A 27,128-nucleotide genomic window follows, 5' to 3' on the forward strand; every position below is an offset into this window, starting at 1 on the left:
AAGCAGACAAACCATGGTTCCACTTGTATTCTGTAGGTCTGTTTTAGGTTTTACTGACCTTGCATTAATGGACAAAAGCAAATTATGACCATATTTTGTGGGCTATATAACCTTGAGGTTTTGTGCAGAATACAATTAGATGATATTTGGTCCAATCAAGATGTTCTGTGAGCACTATTCTTGATAACTTGTGTGAGCCCTGCAGACACGTGCAGAGGGGGGTGCAATGGGTGCTTGAGCACCTGCCCTTTTGCCCTTTGCTGCCCAAAGTGCCCTCTTTTCAAATGCAAAATTTCCTTCATTTTATTTATTTTAAAAGTTGTAAAGGCCCTTTTGTGAAGGCCTGCCCGATCAAACTATCAGTAAAATGAATTAATAATAATTTCGCAGTAAATAAAATGACCCAATTGATGAACTTTCACCCGATGACCTCATCCATGACGAGCCCTCCCGTTCAGACACTGTTAGTGATTCAGCAACACTGCCTACAGGACACCTTTCGATTCTGCCGGTAAGAGGGGTTTGCTACAATGTGCTTGTTGTGGATTGTTGCAAAGAGGGCATGCACAATTATTGTGTATATTGCTGTGTGTCGCCTGCCTCTAGAAGTAATATCAGCTATCGGCTGACATGCCGACACGCCGACAGATAACGTTACTTCTACACTATAAACAAAGGTGCTCTGTTCACTTCGTTCTGTTTGGGGGAGAAAAGTTTCACAGGCGTCGAGAGGTCTGATCTTTTCTATGTAATTTGACTAAAATCTTTTCACTTGAACTAGGATTATTACAGTGACTTAATAAGAGCCTTGTGCCTTGAAATAAGTATAACAACACTGGTAAAATTCTAAGCCTATTCCTCCAACTTACAGCCTACTTCAGCCCTTTTTAAAAACAGTATTGAATATATTTACATTTTGACAGCAACAGTAGTGTTTACAACAGCTCAACTACAATAAAAACTCAATAACTGGAAGTACATATAAAAATGTCAGTGCCAATGTAAAAAAAATATTACTGACATCAAAGTAAAGAGTGAAGAAGAAATGGCCCTCTAAGATGTCAGAAAAATGTATGAATTGTTAAAACAAACATAGGATATATATTAGCTGATTTAACAATTATGTGACATGAAAAGATGTAAAGATTGTTGAGTGTTTGGGACTGGCTCACAGTGACTGACTGGCTGTAATACTGCAGCATCTGCCAAGGCTGACTGCTAGGGAGACGCTGAGACGCACAGAGCTGCACACTAAGAGTTGCAGTTAGAGGAAATAAGATACCAGATTCAAAAACATTTCAAACATTTTTCTGAAATCTAATAGGGCCATTTCTTCTTCACTCTTTACTTTGATGTCAGGAATATTATAAAAGATTAAGGCTAGTTTATTTATTTAGATAAATGATCAGACATATAGTCAATAAAAATCCAAATATATCTCAGATTCACAATGCAATATATAAAATCATTATCATAATTTTGCATACTGTAGAAACACAAGCAAGCAACACAGACACACACACCTCTGTCTATAGATTTGTTTGTCTCACTCTTAAGCCTGCCATGGCCACCCTCATCCTTTCCCCATTAATGTTTCCTTCTCAGTTTATTTCCCACTCTTTTTTTTAAATCTGGTATCTTATTTCCTCTACCAGCTCTTGGTGTGCAGCTCTGTGAGCGTCTCACTAGCAGTCAGCCTTGGTAGTGGTTGCAGTATTACAGCAGGTCAGTCACTGTGAGCTAGTCCCAAACACTCAAAAATCACATAATTGTTTAATCAGCTAATATATATCCTATAGTTGTTTTAATATCTGTAGTTACAGATCACCTCCAGTAGTATCAGCAACAACACAACAGCAGCAGCAGCCGCATCCATAGCAACCCCTCAACAGCAACTGTTCCCTGTAAGTTATGTCATCCCACAGTGTTTTTAAAGCTAGAGTTGGGTATTCCCTGTTTCTTTTTGCATCTCAGCATTTGTTGATGTATCGATACAGAAGCATCTGTATATGTGTGTCAACAAGGAATACATAACAATATATTTCTATGTCAATAGTATGAGAAGAGTCCTATTTAAATCCTTGTTCCATGTGCCCTTTTTATACTTTGAGCACCTGCCCTTCCAAAGGTCTCTGCACGACCCTGGAGCCCTGTAAAGTGTGTTTTGATGATGAACTTGATGACTGATATGGAGATAAGGCTCTTTAAATCTGATGGACTTTCAGTGTTAATTTCTATAACGACTGATCTCAGCTGATCCTACGAACCAAATCTTTTTATCATTCAGTCTGTTTTTCCTTTAATCATTCTGTTTCTTTTGATCTTGGAAACTAATTTCATCTTTCTCGTCTTTATGGACCTTGTAATACTGAGAATTAGGATTGGGTCGGTTTCTGGTTTTGCCAGTCCGGTCCAGTGTACAAGATTAAACCGGTTTGATTTCAAGCAAACCAGTAGTAGCTTTCTTTAGCAATACGTATGTGCCAAAAGTGCTAAATCCAACTTGTATCGCATTAGTAAAAAGCAATATGACAATGTGATTAACATAATATGTTTGTCTCACACCATCACGTGAAATTACTTTCTTCTGAATAACTTATTTTTCCGACTGTCTCTCGTCTCTCCCGTGTATGTATCTCACGCACTGCTTCGAGTTGCATTGCTTATCAAAATGCACAGATTTGATTAGATGAGTAGCATTTACAACACATAAAATTGGTCTGTGAGTTTCCTGGGCCCCCAAACCAGTACCGTAAAGGCTAGAAAAGCTGCGTCAATTAAAGTGTTAATGTCTGGGCTCGGATCACTGTCTGCGGTACCCTATTAGTGACTGAAGTTGGTAATGGTTGTTGAGACAAATAAAAACACGATGAGTCACTCAGTTGTCCCGATTGTTTTGCCACTACACTCGCATTCATGGGCTCTCATTACATTCCACTCAGAAGCAGCTGAGTCACATGGGACACGTGCAATGAGGACGAGGAGCTGGTCAGTGGTCAGGACGACTGGAATGAACTGGGTAGCGATGACTCGGTGAAGCTGGACAGCAGAGAACCACGTCTCCTTCTGGAAGGCTTTGCTGAGAGTGGTTCTGGGGCGAGGGCTGACAAGAAACTGGCTGGTCCAGATCTTGCCGACAGGCTAGCTGGCTGAATGCTAACAGTTTGGTTGCTCTCTGGCTCCAAAGGAAGGTCCAACAAAAAAGAAGCCAGAGAGCTGGATGTCCAAGAGTCTCCAATTAGCTCGGGATCTGGGGCTGACCCAGGAGCAGGAGCTGGTTAACATGCTCACTTCAGTAACTTAAGTCTGCAACACAATACATAGACAACTTTGAAATAATGCCAGTTAGTTCATTTTTGTTTCATTTTTTGAATGTATTAAACTTAAATTCTGGCCATATCTTACACATTGTACGTTTTAATATCGAACCAGCTGGAAATTTTTATATTGGCCCAGCCCCACTAAGAATTGTTTGGAATGACTTGTTTGTGTTTTTGTCCATTAGGTGTGCACTGCAGTAGCAAAACATTCTCTCATAAAACATTTATTGAGATGTCCAGATTTGGTCTACTCCCTGTTGTGTCTTCTTATGAGAGCTTACTTATTCTCACCACACATGACCTCCCAGGTATCCACTAATTAAAGTTGATGAACTGTACTGAGTAAACAAAAGTGGTCCTTTATTGTTTAGTTTTATTTAAATTAGTAGTTTACAAAATGGAAAATGGGAATATACCTACATACGGTTGTGAGCTTGAGACATTGTAGTGCTTATGTATATTTGGCTTTTATTTCTGCCAGAGAGTGGAGACCAACTAAGGAATGGAGATGCATTAAATGTTGTGTACACATTCACACTGTCCAGAGGAGGAAATTTAAAAGATATTTTGGTGAATAAATGTATCTCTTTCGATGCCCTCATAGCCTTTGCCTTAGCATCTCGAGACATACTACAGTTAGACACACATGTTTGTTGATACGGTTAGGGGGAATGACAACCTGCCAAAACTCTGTCCTTATGGCACTGTCCTTGGCATATGTGAACATAAAGAAATATAAATAAGTGAAACAATTTAGCTTTCTATTGAAAGCCAACATGAATACCCTCCAGTCAGATGAGAATACTTACTAATGAAGACAACCCAACAGAATGTTGTTCCAGTGGCGACAGAGGAAGCTCATTGTTAATCAGTCCCCACAGTTAACCCTCTTCCAAGCTTTCATCATGCCCCCAAGTTATCGGATATGGCTTCGCCTCCTCCTGTTCCAAGGACAAGATTCAGCATGCTGTTTGTACATAATGCTGGTTACTAGGCTGTCAAACATTTAACTCTTGTTGGCGTTGCTATGATGAGTTCCTGTCCTATTTGTTGAACTTGTTGTAATTTTTATTGCTCAAGAAAAATATTGACAAATGCAGCCATGCATCCCCTTCAGCATCTAGACTTTTTTTTTTGTTTCTAACACATTCAGAATGTTATATAGTAGACAGTAGCAAGACAGATAATCTATTAGTAATTACATATATATAGTATTTTGCTATAGTCCTCAGCTGTTACACAACCATTTAGAACAATTTTTACAACATTTTTTTCCAGTCCTCTGGACCAGATAGTCTAGTGGACAATTAGCTTTCAGGTGACTTAAAACTTTAATGCAATCCACAGGCTTTGTTAATGTAACTCTCTTGTGATTTTGGCACCATCTATGTGGTCTCACTGTCTCTTATTAAGTCACGACATTAGCAAAGTAATGATTATCCATGTTTTCAAGTGTTGTTACAGTAGCATTAGTAAGTGAGGACTTAGCTTTTATGTGTGCTGTATTACACATTTCTGTGTGTGTGCTTTAATGGGTGTTTTCCCCTTGCAAACGAGAAAATGGAATTGATAAATGTTCCATCTCCTGCCAATTTGACTGCCTCAGTAGTCTCTCACACAATAACAATGCACCTTGTCTTGATCTACAGTAAAATGTGTCTGCTGGTCCACTATGTGAATGTACATTGTGTGATTTCTACCTATTTATGCTGTTTGTTTGTTTGTGTGTGTGTGTTTGCATGTGTGAATTATCCAGAATGACAGCTGAATGCAATGTGAGCCAAGCAGAGTTGACTTCAAAGATCCCAACTCAGTGGAATTTCTCCATACTGGTAGGCAGCTATATAGGTCATCAAGCATGTGTATGCACAAGACACACAAAGATTTTTAATTTTTTACTGTTTGTGTGTTTTCCGATGCAAAAAAGTACAAGTGAATTTGTCATATATGAAATATTATTTCACATGTAAAATATTCACATAAACGTACAGTACATGTTGTTTTTTTACGGTGGCCCAGATGTGTCAGGCCAAATACAAAATCTAATAGTGACTTTTGTATTTGTGTTGTGGCTTTTGTATTTGGCCTGACATCTCTGGGCCACCGTAGTTTTTGGACATTTCATATGTGAAATATTACATGAACACATTTGCTTTGTGTGTAAAGATGGCCTGGAGTCCTCAGTGTATGTAAAAGTGTGATGTTTTTTTGGTTTCTGTTTTCAGGTGAAAATATGAGAGTTTCTCTGGAGAGACTTTTGTCTTAATGGCAGGTAAAAGATGATGGTTGGCCAAAAGGTGGTATACCACAAAGGTGGAGGAAGACTCCAGCAGAGGCAATTCCCCAGTTGTCATTAAGTCCATAGGACCTAGCTCTGTCTCTGCCAAAACCTATGTGGTAGCTGTCTATGGATGAGTCAAAGATGTCATACACAGGAAGGGAAGCGACCTGTGGTTATGCGTAATTCATGGCAGGAGCAGGACAGAGTGATGTGGAAGCTCCCAGACATGACCTGGAACTAGAGGCTCCACACAAGTCCCTTTACATGAGATCTCACCTGGGACCTGAGTCAAGTCCTGATTAATTGCCACAGGTCTCCTTAGGTCTCTTGAGCTAATAAGTAGATCTGATCAGGTGATGCATCATAGTCCTTATATTTTTTTCCGCATTGCCTCAAATGTGCCATTGCAGCATATGTTAAAATGTGTCACAGTAACAACTCAAAATCACTTATCCCACACTGGGCTTGAGTATTTACCTTGGCCTACCTAAGCCCCCATGACTATAGGACACGATTATACTGTAGGTAAACACAAACAAACACATATCCAAGTTTGCACACAAGGTAGAGAACATCCACGGTAGAGAGAGAACATTCAGGAATGCACAGAGAAAACAAACACTCAAGAGTCCAGATGGCCTTTTCTTTCCACTTTTCCCCGCCATTAGTAAATATCAAGTATCTCAAGGAGCAACAACACACAAGGACATATATGAACTCTTTTTCTGTCTGTCTTATGTATGTCTCCAAGATTTAAATCTCAATTTGACACACAATCTGTTATTGTTGTATTGGAGGAATTGTATGATCAACCCTAAAATCCTGCAGACTTTTTTTTCTCCCTTGTTAAATAAATTGATTAGCCTGCAGTGTGTGTGCGTCCCGGCGTTTGATCCACATTCATAAACATATGAACACTAATTTTCATTTCCCTGAGGAAATTCAGGGGAATCCAATCACACGTTTACTGACGGCTTTTTCAGAGGTGTGACAAGTAAGCCAGAGACTCTTTCAAATGTCCTTCAGAACTTTTCAAAGTAAAAGCTCTCAATAAACTCAACATGAAGCATTGCTGCAAAAAACGTTCTCACTTTTATTTTGGAGACACAATCACTAATTTTTCTTCTATCAAAGCAATCTGGCTGCCTATTGCCGACCACTGCTCTAAATTTAAGTACATCAAAATAAACAAAAAAACAGCCATGCCATGTATCAAAATAAATAACTGTATTTTTGTATTTCAAAAATAGTTAAAAACACTTTTCCTAGGTACCATGAAATCACTTCGCAAACCATCGGCCTATTTGAACAATCCCTTCACCACTACCCTGACTCAGTTGATTAAGTAAACAACGTTTGAGAGTAGCTTTTCTTTGCCTAATGAGTCATGTGATCAATCTGACGGGCAACCAGTTAACAGATTCAATATTCACAATTATCTTTTCTCATACACGTTTCTCACCTTGACCTTCTTCCGTCCGAGATCAATTTTCTGTTCTGATCTCAACAAGTCTGGCCAAATTACTGAGTAGGCACCAATCAGAAGCAGCATTTTTGTAAGTCTCAGACCTGCAGCCCAGTACTCTGTCGTTCCCTGTTTTCTTTAGAGGAATACTTGTGAAATGCTCAGCCTTGTTTCAAGGTAATTACACATGAAATCATCTGAAAATTGTAAAAACACAGAAATAAATGACTCCAGAAGGCCCTAGAAACCACACCTGGATGTTTTGATAGTTGCTTTGAAATCTGAACAGTGGAAATTGAGCTTTTAAGGCTAAAAAGGCTTAAATCTGAATATTAATGATTTTAGGGATTCGTGATATCTGAACAGTTCAATTGGCATGGTGAAATGGCCTTTTTGAAACAGCAGAGATAATGATAAACCCTGTATGAACATTTAAATCATGAAACTACTAACACCAAAGTGCTTAAGAGGACAATTCGAGAGGCGTGGTGGCTGAACATTACAAATCTGACGGTCACTAAGATTTTTTTACTACCCATACACATGCCTACAATAATATTGAGACAGAATTGATTTTATTTGGGTATGGAAATTTCAACAAAATGTTGTGCCAAAGGAAAGGGCACAGTATCCAATACTTGCACTACTAAAGAGATTTCACACACAATCACTCATTTGAATGTCATGCTGGAGCTAGAAGAAGTCAATAGGTCAATAGGATTTATCCTTTGGGGCCAATACATATATGTACAAAGTTTCATCTTAATCCATCCAATACATATTTGAGTCTGGTCCAAAGTTGTGGACTAATTGACAGACCCACATTGCCATCCATTGCCCCTTTTTTAGGCATACTTGAATACAGTGCTTTCTATGACAGATACAATTGGAGTTCCTTATCACCTGACTTCAACACCTGTTATCTGGGTACAATGGTGATTTATAAAGAACAAACTTATTCAGTGTATGAATACGATTACAAATGGAAAATGAGATATCAACCTAGAACCTACGATTTTATTTGAAACCACTTTCATAACCTTGATTTACTGGTTGATGTCTTACACTTCAATTTATCATTACGGTGTTACCTGAACATACACACATTGGTTCGACTGTACAGCATCAACATTATGTAGATTTTTGCACACCATAAAGCAGGATGTCCACGTGCCTAACTGTAGGTTTACTGAACCAAACTGTGCACAAAACTAATTTTAAAAATACCACCCACTGATGAAAAAGACAATTACTGTACTACATGTTTTGGTGAGGTTGTTAAATCTGCTACCTCCATGAGTGTTACTATGCCAACCCTCGATTTTAGGCCAGAATAACAATATGGGGGCATTGGAAAGCTCACTACCAGTTTAGACATAATCACACTGCCAGTATTTTCCCCAAAATTGGCATACAGTAGAAGAGCAGCTCTAATAGCCACTCAACAAATGTTGTGCTGATTGGTCACGCAGAGTCTTGATATTAAGCTATATCGCTTTAAAGTGGCAGTAATTTGAAAACTTGATAATGTGTTCAAAGTAAATCTGATCCGAGTCTTGACAGCTGGAGAGAATATCTTGTGCTCAGTGCTCTGTGTTTGACTGATATGTTTCAGTGAAAATGTCACTTGACACTGATACTCTTCATCAGGCCGTTACATTGGATCGTTGTCATCAAATGTGGCAATTTTCATGGATGTTTGAGATGGGAGGAATCTGATTTTACACACAGTCAATGTCCAACGGCTTTGAGAGGCCAGCATGAAATGCACACCAGACAGCTCAGTAAAGCTAAAAGATAAAGACTGATACAGATGTCAGTGCAAGGACAGCTTGGGAGCAATATGTTATTACATGTGATCAGACAATCGATGTGGCATACTTCAAGATGTTGCACAAAAGACAGAACTGCTTTCTTTGTTGTTTGTGCTGTGGGATTGTTGATCATATAGAATTGGTTATATGGGAACCTTCACTGTATGCAAGGTACTGAATCAAAAGCAGGGCAGTGCTCTCTGTGGCACAGTGCAATGCAACACCTCGTATAATCTATTTATTTGTCTATTTGTCTGCCTTCAGCTGTCTTTCTTTCCCTTTTCAAAACATGATGCAACTTCACTCTAGTGTGTGGTAAGTTCAACTAAGCTGACATTTTTGTCTTCTGTATGTCAGACTGGCATCGCGTTATCAAGCGGCAAACACCAAGGACATGTTCCCTTTTGGGGTAAAAAAATCACGCTTTCACATACCAAAAGATACAGCAAAATGTTGAAAATCTGTTGTGTAGCAGGTTGCAAAACAAATAAAAATATGAATCCAAATCTGATTTAAAGCATATACAATACCTGAATATTCACGGTTAGTGTGGTAAATAACTAAATGTTGCCAGTGACAGTTACTACAGATGAAAACATAGCTTAAGCAGGAGGCTGCTGGAATACAGCCATACAGCAGCAGCAGCAGCATCGTCTCCAACTAAATCTTAGCTTAGCCTAGTTTAAACAGTTTGCTATTAACTAGGACTGGGCGCGTTAACGCGTTATTATATTTACTTATTATTAAGTAAAGCCAACAATTATTTTATCGCACGTTAACGCAGTTTTTATTGCTATTATTATTTTGAAAGTCCGTTGCTCACTGGCTCTGAATACACGTACAGTCAAACCATGGGTTACAGGAGGGGTGGGATGTTGATGCTGCAAAACACCCACCCAAACAAGCAGCGGAGGGAGGTTTCGGCAGACTATGAGGGATGCAGCATGTGGGAGAAGTAGATAAACTAAAGCAAGACAAGCAATCAAATGCCATAGCAAAGTAGATAGCTACACACTGCATGCTGATTAGTATTGGGGAAGATGTCGGTCTTGGGAACGTTCTTAAAATCACAACATAGTCACTTGGCCCCACAGGATTGCTTGGCGCTCTTCAGGTGAACATGAGACAAGCGCTCCGCGAGTAAACAGCAGGCGCTCTATGGATAGTAACCATGGCAACGGCTTCTGTGCTCAGAAAAAATAAATCAAGAAAACAGATTTATATATGTTAACCTGTTGCTCATAAGGTGCCTGTTGTTATGATCGTGGACTCTGATGGTAACTTTATAAGCTATAAAAGGTAATGCCCTGGCAGAGTTAAATAGCTTTGGTTTTATATTTGATTTGATTAAATTAATGTTTAAGTTGAGATTTAAACAAATACGTGAGTAATGAGTAACTTAGTGAGTAACTTAAGAAAAAAAAACAATGGGTCATATTCCCCTATTCTTTTATTTGATGTGGATGTGACTAGAATTATTTCAGATGGTCTTCCTCAGGTAAAGGTAAAGATGTGAACGTAATCTTATTTATTTGTATTTATTTGTGATGAAATGACAAGCCATTATCTCTTGATTAGATAACCTGCCTCATACAAACACATACACAGACATACCAGGACAATATTTCCAGTGTGTATCCATCAAGTGTGATTACAAAATAGTGCATTAATGTTATAGTCTGTTGGTATTCCAACAGTAAAGATGTTTAAAAATTTTAATGATTGTCTTGTTGTCCCAGATATTACATTATGATTTGGCAAACAAATCAAATTAGTAGATGATTCTGTGATGTTCCATAATTTATTGCCTAGTAAATACAGGTGTGTTCACTTCTTCACGTTAACCTGAGGAAGATCATCTGTGGTTGAAACAATGTATCAGTCATGCTTTAAATTTTAATCTAGCCTAAATATTAGCTGCTAGTGCTATTTGAAAGCCATGCTGCCATGCTGTAGCTTTACCCATTATTCTGTCGGCAAGTCATGTGGATGCTTGACTACAGTAAATAGTCTAAACAAATAAGTAGTGAAGTAGTGCAATGAATGTATCCAAATGTGATGGAGTAAAAGTAATGATTTTCCTCTACTAAACTTCTCAAGTAAGAGTATGATGTATTAAAACTACTCAAGTACAATTTACTTAAAAAGGTTACCTGAGTACATGTAACGAAGTAAATGTAACTCATTACTACGCAACTCTGGCAATCAGTTTTCATTACTGTATTCTTTAAGTTGTTGGTTGACTTGTGATCAATAAATGCTTCACAGCAAACTGCAGTGCAAATGCAAACCTGTTTCTGATAGCAATACAGCAATGGAAATTTACACACACACACACACACACACACACACACACAGAGCAAAAGGAGAGGAAGAGACCCCGGCGCTGTTGGCAGAGACTGATGGTCTGAATAGATAAAGCTGTCGCAAGTTGCTAAGAGGGTCTGAAAAGTAGTTAAAAGTTAAAACACTCTCTATGAGTGATTTGTGCATGGGACGTCGCATAGCACTCTTGCCAGTGCCACCTCACATTTTTTAATTTGAACATCTAACAATTAAAATTTGTTTCTCTACTTTCCCAGAATTGTCCTTGAAAGCGTATCTTTCTCTCCTAGGTACAATTTTTTAAATTTTGTTTTTATTTCAGAGCCTAGACGCCAAATATCAACTCTTAAAATATTTTGCATACCAGACTGTAATACTTGATGTGTGCAGGAACTGTATGATGGAAGGTTTGAATCTGTAGCAAACATTTCTTCCCCATCTCACTCTCTTCCTGTCTCTCTCTCTCCGATGGCTCATTAATGTGAGAAGCTGCCCCCCGGTGTTGTCTCTCTATCACACTTTGCCTTGTTATCTCCCCTCTTAATTGACCTGTGCTTGTTATCTCCTCTAAATTGAGGGCCTCTAAACCTGTGTTAACATGGAGGGGAAGAGAGAATAGAGCAGAGGTGTTAAGGGTGTGACCTATGACATTGTATCTCCCTGGGGGGGTTTGAGTAATCTCACACACACACTGATACACACACACACACACACACACACACTGACACACGCAAAGAATGAGCGGAATGAAGAGAGAGGTAGAAAGGTGCAGACACATCTATATGCAAAGACACCCATGTCAGACATTCATATTCACACACACACACACAAACACATACAGAGACACATATAGACACAGACACCCTCAGCACCACACAGATGTGCAATTATGCATGGGTCAAGTCAGATCTCCTCTTGTCAAAGGTAGGAAACAAGTGGTCACACTCCAAGAGACAGGATCAGAACAGAGAGAAGCAAAGGAAATGAAGAAACACGATTGGAAGAAAGGAAGTAGAAAGACAGGGGAGAGTCTGATTGGAGAAAGAGACAGACTGGTAAATGTGAGACAGAGGGGATGATTATGTCTTCATTATTAAGTTTATTTAAAATATATACAAACCGAATACTGTAAACCACAAGTCAGGGTTCAAGGTCAACTGAAATGGTTGACTGGTCCTTGAATTATATTGAATCTCAAAAACATTGCCGTGATTGTGATTGGCAAGCCATGTCACCGCAAGCAGCAATATAAATCAAAGTGGCAAGTCTTCAAAAGGCAGAGATGTGGACTTGGCGTGTTTGTTTTCATTTTCTAATGTGAATCAGACACAGTTAATGCAACGACTTCCGGTTATTGGTGCAGTTCAGCTGCAGTTGTGTGCACGCAGGGAATAAAAAAGATCTGAAGTATAAAAGTGGGAAAATTTTAAAATCAGGTACACGCCACAAGTGTAGAGATGCTGCTACTGCTGCTGCTAACGATGATTCATGATCTACTTCTCCTACTTTTGCAATTATGTTGTTGGTGTGTTGTTAAGAGATGAAAGTACATCTGATAGTCATGTGAAAACCAAAAAAAGTAGCAAATCATAATTACTTCCCAAATTGCAATCTTAGATCCAAAACTCCCGTATTAGTCGTATCCTACTGTGTGCTGTGCATGTGTGTGGATGTGTGAGTGTGATAAGTAGTGTGTTTCTTTGATTGTTCCCTCTCTTACACTGTGCTCCATGACAATCACTTTCACAGCTCAGTTGGCATCTGATTATCTCTCTCTCGCACAGAGAAATACAAATACAGAAATACTCACAGATACACACGCTGCATTATTTGCATACTGCTTCCATCTTGAAATTGTTATTTTGGTAATCAGACAGACAGAGAGGAAACATAATTATGGAACTGGCTTCCACTTAGTAACAGCAAGGCTTTGTGAGTGTATGTGTGCATGCATGTGTGTGCCGTGTTTCTTCTTCAAAATTGTGTTGCAGAAAATGTCAGGATACACTGCGTAAACAAAAATTAGGCCTCAACTCAACGCAAAGTCAAGCCAGCCTACTTCCACAGGTTGAACTGTGCAGTTAGTTTGAAGAAACCACATTCTTCAATGGTTGTGGTCGGAGATCGTGCAGGTTTGAGGCTACAAACACTGGTCTGATCAGATCAGAATCCCGAGGAACTGTAGGATCTCAGTGACTGTACAAGCAACAGGAATTATGCCTGGACACTAGATTGTCACTAGGCATGTGCGTCTTACTCATCAGGGATCCCACTTGCACTTCATGTGCCCATTACTTCTCATAACATTGCATTTTCTAGATATCTGGCTGAATCCTAATAAATGTAGTACAGGATTTTTGAAGTGGAGCTGTTTGAGGTACTTATCCATAGTCAGGCAGTAGTAGCACCTTGCTGTCAGACAGCCATTTCCTTTGTAACTACGTTTTCTATGAGTTTTTCTCAGCCATAGACCATAGACCTTCCTACACATACACGCAAATTGCCTGTGCACTCTATAAAGGAAATGTGCACTTTAACTGATATTGGTTTTTTTTGGTGGGCTTTCATTTAGGTGGCTAAAATATGTTTGTCTGCTGATCCTATCCACAGCATGTGGGTGGTAAAAACAAAAGAGTTGTAGATTGATGTTGAGAAACTAAATGAAACAAAAAAATCTGTCTGTACGGTCTAGTCTACTGTATGCCTCTCACAAATCTACTGCAGGTAATACACTGACCCCATACAGCCCCACTCTCAAAAATCCTGAACAATCCCTTTAGGGGTGGTGATTATTTGACATATGCGACGACGGCTCTTTACCACATGTGGCGCAATTGCAGCCAAATATGATCTAATTCTCCCATCTGAAGTGTTAAAGAGGAATCACTTGTCAATAGCCATGACTCATTAACTTTAAATCTCATGTACAAAATCCCCAAAGGGCCCTGACAGGATTTAGTCCTGCAAATATCACTGTGGATAATCTACTTTATTCTCACAATCTTGGAGAAAGCGCAATGCCAGCTACTGAATGAGAGAGTGAGACAGATCCATTTCACCATTGAAGCCCTGGTTAAAGAATCGTTCAATGTACACCAAAAACTGGAAAAAACATCTGCCCAGTACAGTACTGGAAAACGTCATGGATTTTATCAAGAAAGCACAGCTATTTCAACAAGAGCAAGGAAAGACGGACCCGGAAATTCCAAAACCTACAGCCAGCAATGCAAACAAAACAGAAGAATTTTCTTGGAGGAGAAAGGACAACAACCCCACAACGCAGGAAACATAACAGATGGGTAAAAAACCTGTCAGATAGGGAACTCACCCAACCAGAGGAAGACGTTTTGGCCAAATGATTAAACTTTGACATCACACCACAGCAGTTGCCTATAGTGGACCTCATCACAGCTACAGAATCAGAAATTATCAGAAACAGAAGCAGAACAGCTCAGGCTAAAGGTATCGGCAGCCCTTTCTAATGTGAAGGCACCCCCTTCCAACCTCACCTTCCAAGAAAGGAAGACTGTGACATCACTGAGCAAGGATCAAGACATCACTATCCTACCTGCGGACAAAGGAAGATGCACGGTGGTCCTAAAAACAGCAGACTACCAGGACAAGGTCAATAATGGACACAAACACATATGAGACACTGAGGCGAGACCCAACCAGCGGATACAAGAAAAAGCCCTTAGAATGTCTACAAAAACTACAGAAAGAAAACACCATCACCTGTCAACAGTATTGCCATTCCTTGCATATATGGACTACCCAAGATACACAAAGAAGGAGCCCCACTCAGGCCTCTTATCAGCAGCATTAACTCGGTCACGTACAACACTGCCAAATATCTACCATCTTAGCCCCCTTGGTTGATAACATGCCTCACCACATCAAAAAATCCAGGACTTCGAGGACTGAAACTGGACCGAAATGAAACCATGGTGTCCTATGATGTGACTTTCTTGTTAACCTGCATCCCCACCATGTGTAAGGCAGTCCACATGAGCAGGAAACTGTAAGGAAACAGCTCATGGGGCGTAGCGTGAGCAAGGGGCGTGATGGTGTGAGTGAGGGGCGCGGCATTAGCGCAGATCTCTGTGTAGGTCAAAGTTCTGACTAGAAGGTGGGATTTGAACAAGGGGGTAAGCCAGAGAGCGGACAGTGAAGTCGACCAAAGCCTGAATGGAGGGATCCATGTAGGCCCAAAAATTATGTCATATTGCTTAGATTATAAACTCTCAGCAATCTAAAAAAACTATTCTGCCATCAGTGACGCTGCGTTGGTGTTTCACAGGTGAGCCTCGTAGGTGGGCTAATTAATCAGTGACGATCCGAGGCAGACAAACACACAGAGCCATGACACTTTTTGTTGGTGCAGCTACCAGAATTACAGTGTTTCTGCCGTTGTTCTACGTCATTAAACCACGGTTATGCTGCGCGATCATGTGCAGTACACGCTGGTTCCAACAGGAAGTAATGATGCAGCAGAAGCAGCAGGTAGGTAATCACAGCTCAGTACAGCAAAAGATGAATTTATGATCTTATTGGACAAATAAGTACAATTATTTTTTTAAATAAAATTTTTTCATTTCAGCTGTTTAGTGTTGTTAATCTAAATAATCATATAATCTTTAAAACTAAGCATTTTATTCATGTTAGTCCAAAGTTTTATGTTTCTATTAAGATCCTTACAAACATATTTTTATTTTTATCTTATTTTATTATATTGTGGTATTTTATTCTGTTTTATTCATTTTATATGCAACATTTGTGGACATCCTCAATAAATAGATTCTGTTAACTACAATGTCCACACATGCGTGGTACGAGTTGGCGGGAATAAGTATGCGCTTGTGCAGAACAGACAATACAGAAAGGTGCTGTGGCTACAGCATTTGATGATGCAGTTCCTGAATTGAGACACAGTACCGTGAGGGGGCATGGCTTGAGCCAGGGGTGCAGCGTGAGTGAGTGGCGTGGTGTGTGCTGTGCTACAGTCCGCAGCCGGACGTTATTGACCAGATCTGTAAATTACTCTGTCTAAACACCACCTATTTCCAGCACAACGGACGATTCTACAGACAGAAGCACTGCTGTACCATGGGCTCACTAGTATCCCCTAATGTGCCTAACACCTACATGGAAGAAGTGGAGAGCAAAGCTCTCTACTCTTTCAGAGGAACAGCACTGAGCCACTGGTACAGGTATGTGGATGACACTTGTGTCAAAACTGAAACCTATGAAGTGCAAGCCTTCACAGAACACATCAACTCCATGGACGGTAACATCAAGTTCACTCAAGAAGATGTCCACAACAGTAGTTTGGTCTTCCTGGACTGTGCTGTCCCTGAACAGGAGCCTGCGGTTTACAGGAAACCCACACACACAGACCAATACTTACTTTTCGATTCCCACCACCCACTGGAACATAAGCTAGGGGTCATCAGATCCCTTCACCACGGAGTGGATAACATATCAAAAAGTGCACAAGCCAGAGAGAAGGAACAGAGCCACCGGAAGGGGGCACTTGCCACTTGTGGGTTCCCAAAATGGACCTTTGTGAAATCAGCCACAAAATCCAGGAAGAACAACACAGGGGATGAGGAAAAGAGGGTCAAACGCAACAACATTGTATCAGAGTGTCTAAGTATCAGAGAAACTCGTTGGATTTTCAACAAACACCACATCCCTTTGTTTTTTAAACCCAAGAACTTGCTAAAACAGATACTGGTACACCCAAAGACCGCACACCCAAACACAAGAAAAGCAATATAGTCTATGCAGCCCAGTGCAGTGAGGAATGCATGTATATTGGGGAAACTAAACAACCACTACACAAACGCATGGCTCAGCACAGAAGGGCCAACTCCTCAGGTCAAGACTCTTATATTTGAGGGACAGAGGACACTCGTTTGAGGACCACCAGGTGCACATTTTAGACAGAGAGGATGGATGGTTTAAAAGAAGTGTCAAGGAAGCCATTTACATCCGGGCTGAGAAGCTGTCGCTGAACAGAGAAGGGGGTCTACGCCACCACTTATCCCCCACTTACAATGCTGTCCTTTCATCACTTCCCAGGAAACTTTACCTCTTGGCCTCAGGAGAAGATGCCAACGATGGTTGTTCAAACTTGGCCACGGGTGGTTCTAGCAACCATAAGGACTGTCGTTACAACAGCCAGGAGCACTACCAAACCAGCAGTATTGACAATCTTGGCAAACGACCCTACAGAGGTTAAATAGCTGAGTTTCCCAACTGGTCATTTCAGAACTGAAGAAGTCTCTTGGATGAGGGATGAAACATCTTCTAGTATCTCCAATGAAGTCAAAAATTGAATCAGAAAAAACAAAAAACCAAGTTCTTTTTTGTTTTTGAAAAACAGAAAAACAGAAAACAAAAAAACAGACATTGGTTTTTGTTTTTCTGTTAAACACAAAAAGGAAAATGTTGATTTTTGATATTTAATGAGTCCGATTTGAGTAGCTTTGTGTGTTACACTTGATAAACCTGCAGCAGATACACTTGGGCGATGGCGGTGCCTGATTAAATAATTAAGATGAGCTTGAACATCAACATTAGTGGGTTTTTGGAAAAACAGGACAATATTATACAGCTGTAGTACTGGAGGCTGCAGCTATGTTCAGGTAATTTTCGTTCAGCCTCTTCAGGCTACACTGTTTCGACCTGAGCTTTATATTCTTTGTGAGATGGAAGAATGTAGTTGCGCGGCATGGATTATGCTAAAATCAGGAACATCAGACTTAATCCAGCCAGCAACCCATACTAGAGTTAACAGAGGGGGGCGGGGCGCTGGAGTTTACAGGGCGAGGGAGAGGAGTCTTTTCTGTTAAATAGCTTATCGTATCCTACCTGCCTTTACTGTATCAAACGGACGCTACAGGGCTTCCCCCACTGCTTTGACCTATGACGCTATAGGGATCCCCAGTGCGTTACAAACGCCGATAGGCCTTGACCATGGGTCCATATGTGACAAGTCGGGGAGTGAGCACGAGTTGTAGGCATGATGCAAAGTAGGGGGGAGCCAGGGGGAGCTTAGCTCACCTAATAAGACATCAGCTCCCCTAAAAGCAATATTTGTGATATTTTGGGCGGTCTCTAAAATATTCACAGCATGCTTTATTAATTTCTCTATCATCATGGATCTCGGGTAAAATCAGAACTTCATCCTGCCAGAGGGAAGGCTCACTGACCGTCCGCAGCGGGCCAGTCGCTCTGCAATCTCCTGTCCCTGGTCCGCCCACTCCCTCTCCAGTCCGGGTTGTGTCGCTATTACGACCGACGCGCTGTGAACAGTTCGTGATTGTTCCCTAAGGCTGGATGAAATTATGCATCAACCATGCACTACTGGAGCTGGGGGCTCTCTGCAGCGCCATGCAACTTTCTAAATTCTTCCCTCTTACAGAAAGCTCAGGTGCAAACACAGGCGCAGCTGTTGTGTGATGTGTAATTGTAGCAAAATGACTACAGATGATGATGATGATGATGATGATAATAATATTATTATTGTAAAATACATGCCTGAGCTCCTTTGTTTTCGGTTATGGGTTTAAAACAGAAAAACAAAACAGATGTCTGTTTTTTTGTTTAGTGTTTTTCCATTTTTCCGAAAAACCAAGAAACAACTTGTTTTTTTGGTTTTTCCGATTTGGCTTTGAAACGAAATAATGAAAGAACGAACCATACAGGGATTCTTACAATTTGAAAATCACACAGTTAATATTGCAATTTTAATTTTAAATTGTTGAGCACCAACTTATTCTTCTATTTGTTAATATCACGCTTTTGTGTTATCTGTATATTGACTTAGTGGTCTCTATTAATGAGTGTCATTTAGACATCTTACCCAACTTTTATGTACTTTGTGTGTGTGTGTGTGTGTGTGTGTGTGTGCTTCTCCATGCTTGTGTGTTTTTAGTGGCTTAACTTTCCTGAGCAATAGTTTCTCATGGTTCATACCTTCTCAAGGTAAATTTTCGCTTCACTTCACAAATGCTATAAGTAGTAAATAGGAAAGTATGAGAGGTGATACTCAGTTGCAAATATATATGCACGCAATAATGTGCACTCCCACTCACACACACACACACACACACACACACACACAGACATGTTGAAAGGACAAAGAAACCATTCCAGACTCTTTTGATGATGCAGCAAAAACTGTAATTGATAAATGGGTAGCGAATATTATGCTTCACCCACACCCAGGAACACACAAACGCACACACACATACATACACACACACATTTTGTCTCTTAGTGTGTGGTATGATTATGGCTATGGTTATTTGCTTTCAGTGACAGTCATGATGGCCCAATTACCATCTCGTCTCCTCTTCTCACACCTCCTCCCCTCTGTCCTTCTCTTGTTTCCTCCCCTTGTCATCTTCTGTCTGATTTTGACAAGGCTGCTACAATATCTGTCGCGTGTCCCATTGACCATTTGGTAAATTGCTCTGTCTTGTCCTCCCTCTGTGTTTTTATCCCATCACCCTGATCCTTTGCTCTGCATCTCCAGGCCATTTGTTGAATTATTCAGTATATCTTTCATTCAACCATTTGGTAAATATTACACTATCCTTCTGTCATTTACTGAATGATTCTCACAATATCCATTTGCCAATACAACCTCATAATCATCTCCTCTTCTCCATTTCTTCTTCTCTCTCTCTCTCTCTCTCTCTCTCTCTCTCCAGCCCTCGCTCTGTTGCTTGCGATATCATTTCTACTACCTCTCGGTCCGCTATTTGTTGTTTAATAATCATGTATCAAGGATATGCATGTATATCCATAGACAATTTTTTGCAGTGGTGATAGGGAAATCTATTACAACGTTGAGGGTGTATGTGTGTGTGTCAGAGAGAGAGGAGATGGGGCTAGCTATTTATTTTGTGGAGTGCTGACTGCAGGCTGATGAGAAGTGATTGTGTCTAGCGAGTTGTGTTTGTGTGAACGTGTACATTTGTGTTCCTGTGTGTGTGCGCATCTACCAGTATTTGATCATAATGTTTGACAAAAGCTGTAAGCTGAAACATAGCCTGAGTGCAGTAATATGCCCTGTGTTTAAATTGCCCATGATTGGATTTTGTTCTGAATTCAAGTGAAATAAATACAACACCGACCCTTTTACAGTTTACCTGTGAAGCTGTGTCTTTTAGCTGAATAAAAAAAATCCCATTTTGGTACAGCGGACAGTAATTCGATACAAAATAGGCCATTTTCTGTTGGTGATGTGTTAAACAGTGCTGTTACAGACCCAATCCAGGACTGCAGGAGAGCACTGTCTGTTGAAAATACTGTCACCGTGGTGCTGGCTTTGTTTGTTTGTGAGTTCAAACACTATATGATAGTTATTTTTCACTTTCCTCAACACAGTTTTCGGAACATATGTAAATCCACACCAACTGAAATTAGGATGATAAAATACAATTATCAACAGTATCATCAGTATTTATGTTGAACAACAGCATCATCAGTCATTGGCTGCAGTATCATGACTGAAGTCAACCATATAAGATAAAATACAGTAGCATCTTTACTTTCTCACCTATAACATGTAGGACAAATGTAACAGCTCAAAACTGAACATGACACACATTGCAATTCAAGTCAGAACATGAAGCAAACACAACACAAATGAATAATGTGTATATATATAAACACTGAAGATTATATACTTACAAGACTTCACAGCATGCACTAAGCAGCAGTAGATTATTTTCTCTGCCGCCATAAAATGTTTGTGATGCCTAATGTAGTTCGTCCTAACATTCTGAGTTGTTACAAGTGACAGCAAGCTGATCCCATGGCCCTTAATAATGGATCTGGAACATTTCCAATAGAATATAATCACATTTCTATTAATATTGTTTCAAAGTCTGAGGTCATCTGCTAGCTTAAAAAAATGGGAATTGTGGCTCAGGGATCATATCAGCTCATAGACATCATCATGTGAATTATAGATTGGTTTATAAAGAAACCACTTTTCACAAAGACAGTACACATGGAAAAACACACAATCCTGTTAATAATAAATGTGATTTATTCTGCAATATACCACATTCCTTCAGCTCTGTCTGTCAGTCTATCTTAAGGCCACGAGAAATTCTTATTTTCATTATCCAATATTCTCTTTATTGTTTTTATTCTGTTGTGTTGTTCATTATTTTGACTATAAAGTATCATAGAAAATTAAAAAAATGCCAATCATAAACTAAGGTGACATTTTCGAAATGCTTGTTATTGCTCTATAAGTGACTAAAATGATATATTGATTATAAACACTGTCAGCTTTTTGTTGATTAACTAATCGAATAATTAGGTGATATTTTTATGTATCTAACCATAGTCTCCTTAGAGTATATTTCTATCTAACCACATTTATTCCCAGCAGCTTGTTCAATGCAAATCTTAGTTGGTCCATATTACATTTTATTAAATATTCTCAGGGTCCAAAAGCAAATGTAGGTTTGTACTTCTGACATGATACACCCACAGAAAATATGCGCAAACAAGTTTTAACTGATTCATCTGTTCAGACTCTGAATGTTATCCAGTGAGGGGCTGCAGCATGACTAAAATATGAAAACACACAACTTGTCAGCATTACAGTGTGATGTGTGTTGAAACATGTGCTCCAAATATATAAAATTATGAGATTAAATGTGAAGCAACCTTTGACAAGTCTGTCATTTGGAATAGGCTTGTGTATGTGTGTCATGTTGTGCGTAAGCGTGAGTAATTTACATGGAATATGGTACCATGCACTGCTGACAAGGGTGTCACGTGGGAGATGCACGGTGCATCAGTCCCAAACCTCTAGTATCATTCTGTTCTACATTTATTTCTGTGCATGAGAGAATTTGTGAATATATTGGTCATGTCAAGAAGCCTCAGTGGAATGCAAACCAGCCAAAATACCAGTGCATGAATCAAATCTTATATCTAAATGTCTGGATGTTTGTATGTGTGTCCTGCTGAAGCATGCGGAAGTCTAATGCGTCTCTGCAGAATAAGACACAGCAGATACTTACCGTGTCCAGAGTGTCCAAACTAGTGTCACTGTGTCTCATTAAAAGCATGCCGGCGAAGTGTCGAGCTATGTGTCATTATGAGGACGGCTGAGAATAGGCTTGAATGTTGATTCACAAATGAGAAGCCAGACTTTGACTAAGGAGACACTCAGTTCATGGCAATGTCAAAGTTCACCTTACTATTGCCTACAATGTTGTAACCTATTCATTGTAGTGTTTTTATTTTTACATACTGCCTAACTCTTTGTAGAAATTCTGGTTAAATATCGAAATTTAAATGAATTTGTTGTGTCAAGACTTTTTTATATGTCCTCAGGAAAAAATATTATAAAGCAGATATTCCTCATATAAGCTAACATAGAGTTTTAGTAATTGTGTAACATTTTGTAGTAATAATAAAAGTAAAAATTCTCAGTCCACTGTGCCTTTACCACAGCTTGCACTCTGCCTGGTATGGATTCTACAAGTTTATATATAACTATCCATATTATTCAAGTAGTCTTTCTCGGCACATCTCAGTGACAGTCTTGGGATGTTACAGTAGCTTTCACCTTTTGCCTTTTCAAATATTCTCAATGATGTTCTGTGAGGGTTGACGTCTGGTGACTGTAAAGGGAAAGGCATGCATGTCAGCACTCTTTGCTCTTCCCTCAACTTCAAACAGTCCTGGCACAGCGTCACTGCATGTTAAGCACCATTGTCCTGCTTGAAAATAAATCATTTTCCACACAAAAAAAAGCCAGAAGGTATAGCATGCCTCTGAAGAATAGAGTGGTACTTCTCTTTGGTCAGTGTGTAGTTCATCCTGTGTGAGTTACGAGTTCCTGAAAAGGCAAAACATCGCCACACCAGAATGTTTCCACCACTATATTTAAGTGTGGGCTTTATCTCCATGTGCATTAAGCTCTCATATGGAGCTAGGTCAGCCTGGCCTTGCTTTGGGTAAAAATGACTTATGAAAATATCTTCAGCGTTGTACTACCACTGCAAAAAGGTTCCATTGAGCTGCATTTTGGAGCTTAGATAGTTAGAATAATTCAGCCCTGAACTGTACTAATGACATTATTTACAATCAAATGAAATGTTCAGATGCAATTTCTTTAAATCATTAGAGCTTGCAGCAATACAATGGGTAAACAAGCATATTAAATTAGTGAATACTTGAAAATAAGCATTCCAGATGTGATCAAGCTATACAAATTTGATACATGCATTTATCAAGATTTAGATTTGTATCAGTTTATAGTGTTTTAAAAAGAAGAACTAGTTTAAAAAAAAATTGTATTTTCAACAAAGAATGAAAACAAAGCTATTGGTCATGGGAGACTTGTGTTGAACACCACTGTATGTGTGCAGAATATTATCCTTAGTTTTTATTGCTGATGGCAAAATCATTGCCTAATACAGTATTATAAAAGTTATATTATTTATAAATTAAATTATAAAATTACCTCACTTGATCAGAATCTGCTCCTCACAAAAAAGACATTATTTTTGCTCGCTGTGATTAGGTTTGATGGGTTCCATGAACAGAGAAATGAAATGTCTCACCTCTGACAGTCTGACCTGAATTTGCCTGTTGATGCCTACGGCATTGTAGCGGCAAAAAAACAACTAATTTCAGATGATCATCTGCCTTTATCCATGTATTCTAGCTAACTGAAGAACAAAAGTGTTGACTGCCAACAGTCCAACACTCCCACATACAGTGTCAGTCTGTGTTCCGATGGCTGTTTCTCCTTAAGTTACTGTTTGCTAATAATATAGAGACAGAGGTACGAAAACTGAATATGAATCATGGGCTTCCAAGCAACTCAGTTTGACACACAAATCAGTGGTGTATGATAAGTTGGAACATTAGCTGGAATATTTCTTGTTCTTTTGTAAGTAACAATTCAGTTAGCAAAAATACAATATTTATTACACTTTTAGTCTCTGCTGTTGCAATAGTAATAGCCAATAAATCTTGTTACAAGGTGTGTGTGTGTGTGTGTGTGTGTATGATGGTGTTTGTGCAGAATCTTTTTACAAGTTGTACTTACAAACTTACAGAGATCAAAGTAACTTACTATCACATAAAACGGAAGCACAGTAGGGTGGAATCAGCGGTTTTCAACTTAGCAGGCTGGGCCCTGCAGGGGGTCACCAGATGCTTGTTCTGGGTTGTAAGAATATTTAAGGACATGGGCAGACATATTATTCTGAAATGTGACCTATTATACTGCATTTTCAGCCCTATATTGTATTTTTGTGACTCCTGTATGGCAGCTTTGCATGATTCAAAGTTCCAAAAATTATTTTCTACCTTATACTGGCCCTTCATGCATGACCTCATTTCAGCCTGTCTGAAACGAGCTGTAGATGCTCCTAATGCCCCTCTAAGCTCACTGTGTTCTGATTGGCCAAAAGCCTGAAGCATGTTTATGAGACTGTTGTTGGCCTGAAAAAAGAAACCGTATTTAATGTTGTTAAACGCTTTATTCTTCAAGAAAACCAAATAAGCTTAGTTTTCCTTCGCAACCGAAAAAGCACTTTCACGGTGACATATTGAACAACTTCAGTTTCAAAAACAGGCGTGCCGTCCTGCGCTGAGCGGTATGGACAGACTGAGGATAGGGTTGCAAGTGGCCATATATGGAAAATCAGCTCTGTATGACATCATAGGAGCAGAGATTAGAAAAAAAGTTGAGACCGGAGCGTTCAGAGCAGTGAGAAAATCTAGGGTTTTGGCTTACAGAGCTTTCTTTTAATTTTCATTATTTGAAGCTTTAGCCACATTTAGCATGAACATCCGACACTGTAACATTATAGATATGACAGAAAATCAGAAAAGCATAAAATGTCACCTTTAACTGTGCTCCGGTCTATTATTTTTCAGGATCGCGATACAGTTAAAGAAACTCATATACAGTAAGGTGCAAATCAGTGAATTTGTCATGAAATAAATGCTATGAATAGCAACTTAATTGAACTGCCTGACCGTTCCCTAATTTATTTTTGCTGTTTCACTAATCATTCTAGACACTGACATTTAAGTTCAGATAGTTAACTTAACTTCACTATCAGTGCTGTTGTGTGTTCATTGAAAAGCATAGGTTGTGATGTTTGTAGTTTAAATGATATGACATTGCCTTTTTTTGTAATCTAAAAGCTTAATCAGAGTCAGCGATCTGCAGAAAGTCTCCACAGCATCTGATTTTTGCATTGTGATCATTTGTGTATGTTGTTTGTGTGTCACTGTAGCAAGTGTGTGTTCCTCGACAGTCTTCTTCCTCTCAAAGATTTTTAGTTTCTGAAATATTTCCCTACAGCAGTCAAACTGAATTCTAATGTAAACTATATGATCATGGGAATGGTAATCAAACTGTTGAATAAACAGAATATGCATGAAAAACATGAAAGGAAACTTGTTATAATTACTGTAAATAATACTGTATATGCATAGATGAATACAAAGAACTTAAATGCTAATACATGGGCTAATAAGTCCCAACAAACAGCAGGCATTCACTGTAAAATATACTTTAATGGCTAAATTAGGTTGATGGTTAATGTCGGTCACAGTGGTTACGATATCAATAAGCTCATGCAGCAGCTTACAACATCATGAGTTGAGGGGGGGTATTATAATGTGTAATTTGTCACTCCTGGCAGACCTTTTTCATTTTGAGAGCTGTCATCTTCCTCTTCTTTTTAAATGTAATCACACTCAGAATCAGAATCAGACAAACATACAGTCAAAATAAATAAATGTAGAAATGTAGTAATGTAATGTACTCATTGTCATGGTTGCATGTAAAAGTGTTAGCCTCCGCAAACACAAGTCTTGTTTCTAGTCAACATGAACCGAGGACACTCTGGTCTACATTTAGATGACGAAACCACTTAATATTGTAGTTTAGTTTGTTTGACACGAGATCTAAGATGAGCATTTTGTCAAATTTAAAATCCACCCAAGAACAATTATAGTTTTTTTTTGATTGCTTGGACTGAAAATGTATTGTCTGTTTCATCAAAATAAAATCAAAGGCAGCAGAGCAAATACCTGCCTTAATATGAGTAAAGTTCTCTCTTTCCCCAGAAAATCTGTGTGGTTCAGCACATTTATATATAGCACTGTGTCTTAGGTGTGGAAAAATGTAAAGTAAGAATGCTTTCAAAACTAGACAATATCAACAAATTCAAAGTGAGTGAACAGAAGAAAATCAATTTTTGGTGGGACTACCCTTCACCTTCAAAATAACATCAATCAGTAAACTTATACAAAGTGAGGGGGTTTGTAAGCATACTGTCAGATGTATGATTAAACAATTAAACCAAACAGGTGCTAATGATCATAAATTCAGTATGTAGTTTGAAACACTATCATTAACTGAAACAGAGACAGCTGTGTAGGAGAAATAAAAGTGGGTGAAGAACAGCCAAACTCACAAGGTGAGAAGTTTACTGTCAAAAGTCAAACACCACGACAAGACACACGGTAGTTATACTGCATCAGCAAAGTCTCTCCCAGGCAGAAATTTCAAAGCAGACAGAGATTTCCAGATGTGCTGTCCAAGCTCTTTTGAAGAAACACAAAGCAACGTGCAACATTGAGGACTGTAGGCGCAGTGGTCAGTCAAAGAAACTTACTGCAGCAGATAAAGGACACATCATGCTTACTTTTCTTTGCAGTCGGAAGATGTCCAGCAGTGCCATGAGCTCAGAGCTGCAGAAAACTGTGGGACGCTGGTACACCCATCTACTGTCCGGAGAAGTCTGGTCAGAAGTGTTGTTCATGAAAGACTTGAGGCCAAGAAGCCATACCTCTGACACTGAAACAAGGCCAAGCAACTGTACTATGCATGGTAACATGGGTGCTTG

The 27,128-nt window shown here is 39.3% G+C and overlaps 1 pseudogene; it reads left to right on the forward strand.

The window, feature by feature from the left end:
* The first annotated feature begins 425 nt into the window (after positions 1 to 425).
* LOC123976788 lies at positions 426 to 27,077 on the forward strand (annotated as a pseudogene).
* Positions 27,078 to 27,128: the final 51 nt, after the last annotated feature.

The sequence above is a fragment of the Micropterus dolomieu genome, linkage group LG09 (genome assembly GCF_021292245.1).
Source record: "Micropterus dolomieu isolate WLL.071019.BEF.003 ecotype Adirondacks linkage group LG09, ASM2129224v1, whole genome shotgun sequence".
Lineage (NCBI taxonomy): Eukaryota > Metazoa > Chordata > Actinopteri > Centrarchiformes > Centrarchidae > Micropterus > Micropterus dolomieu.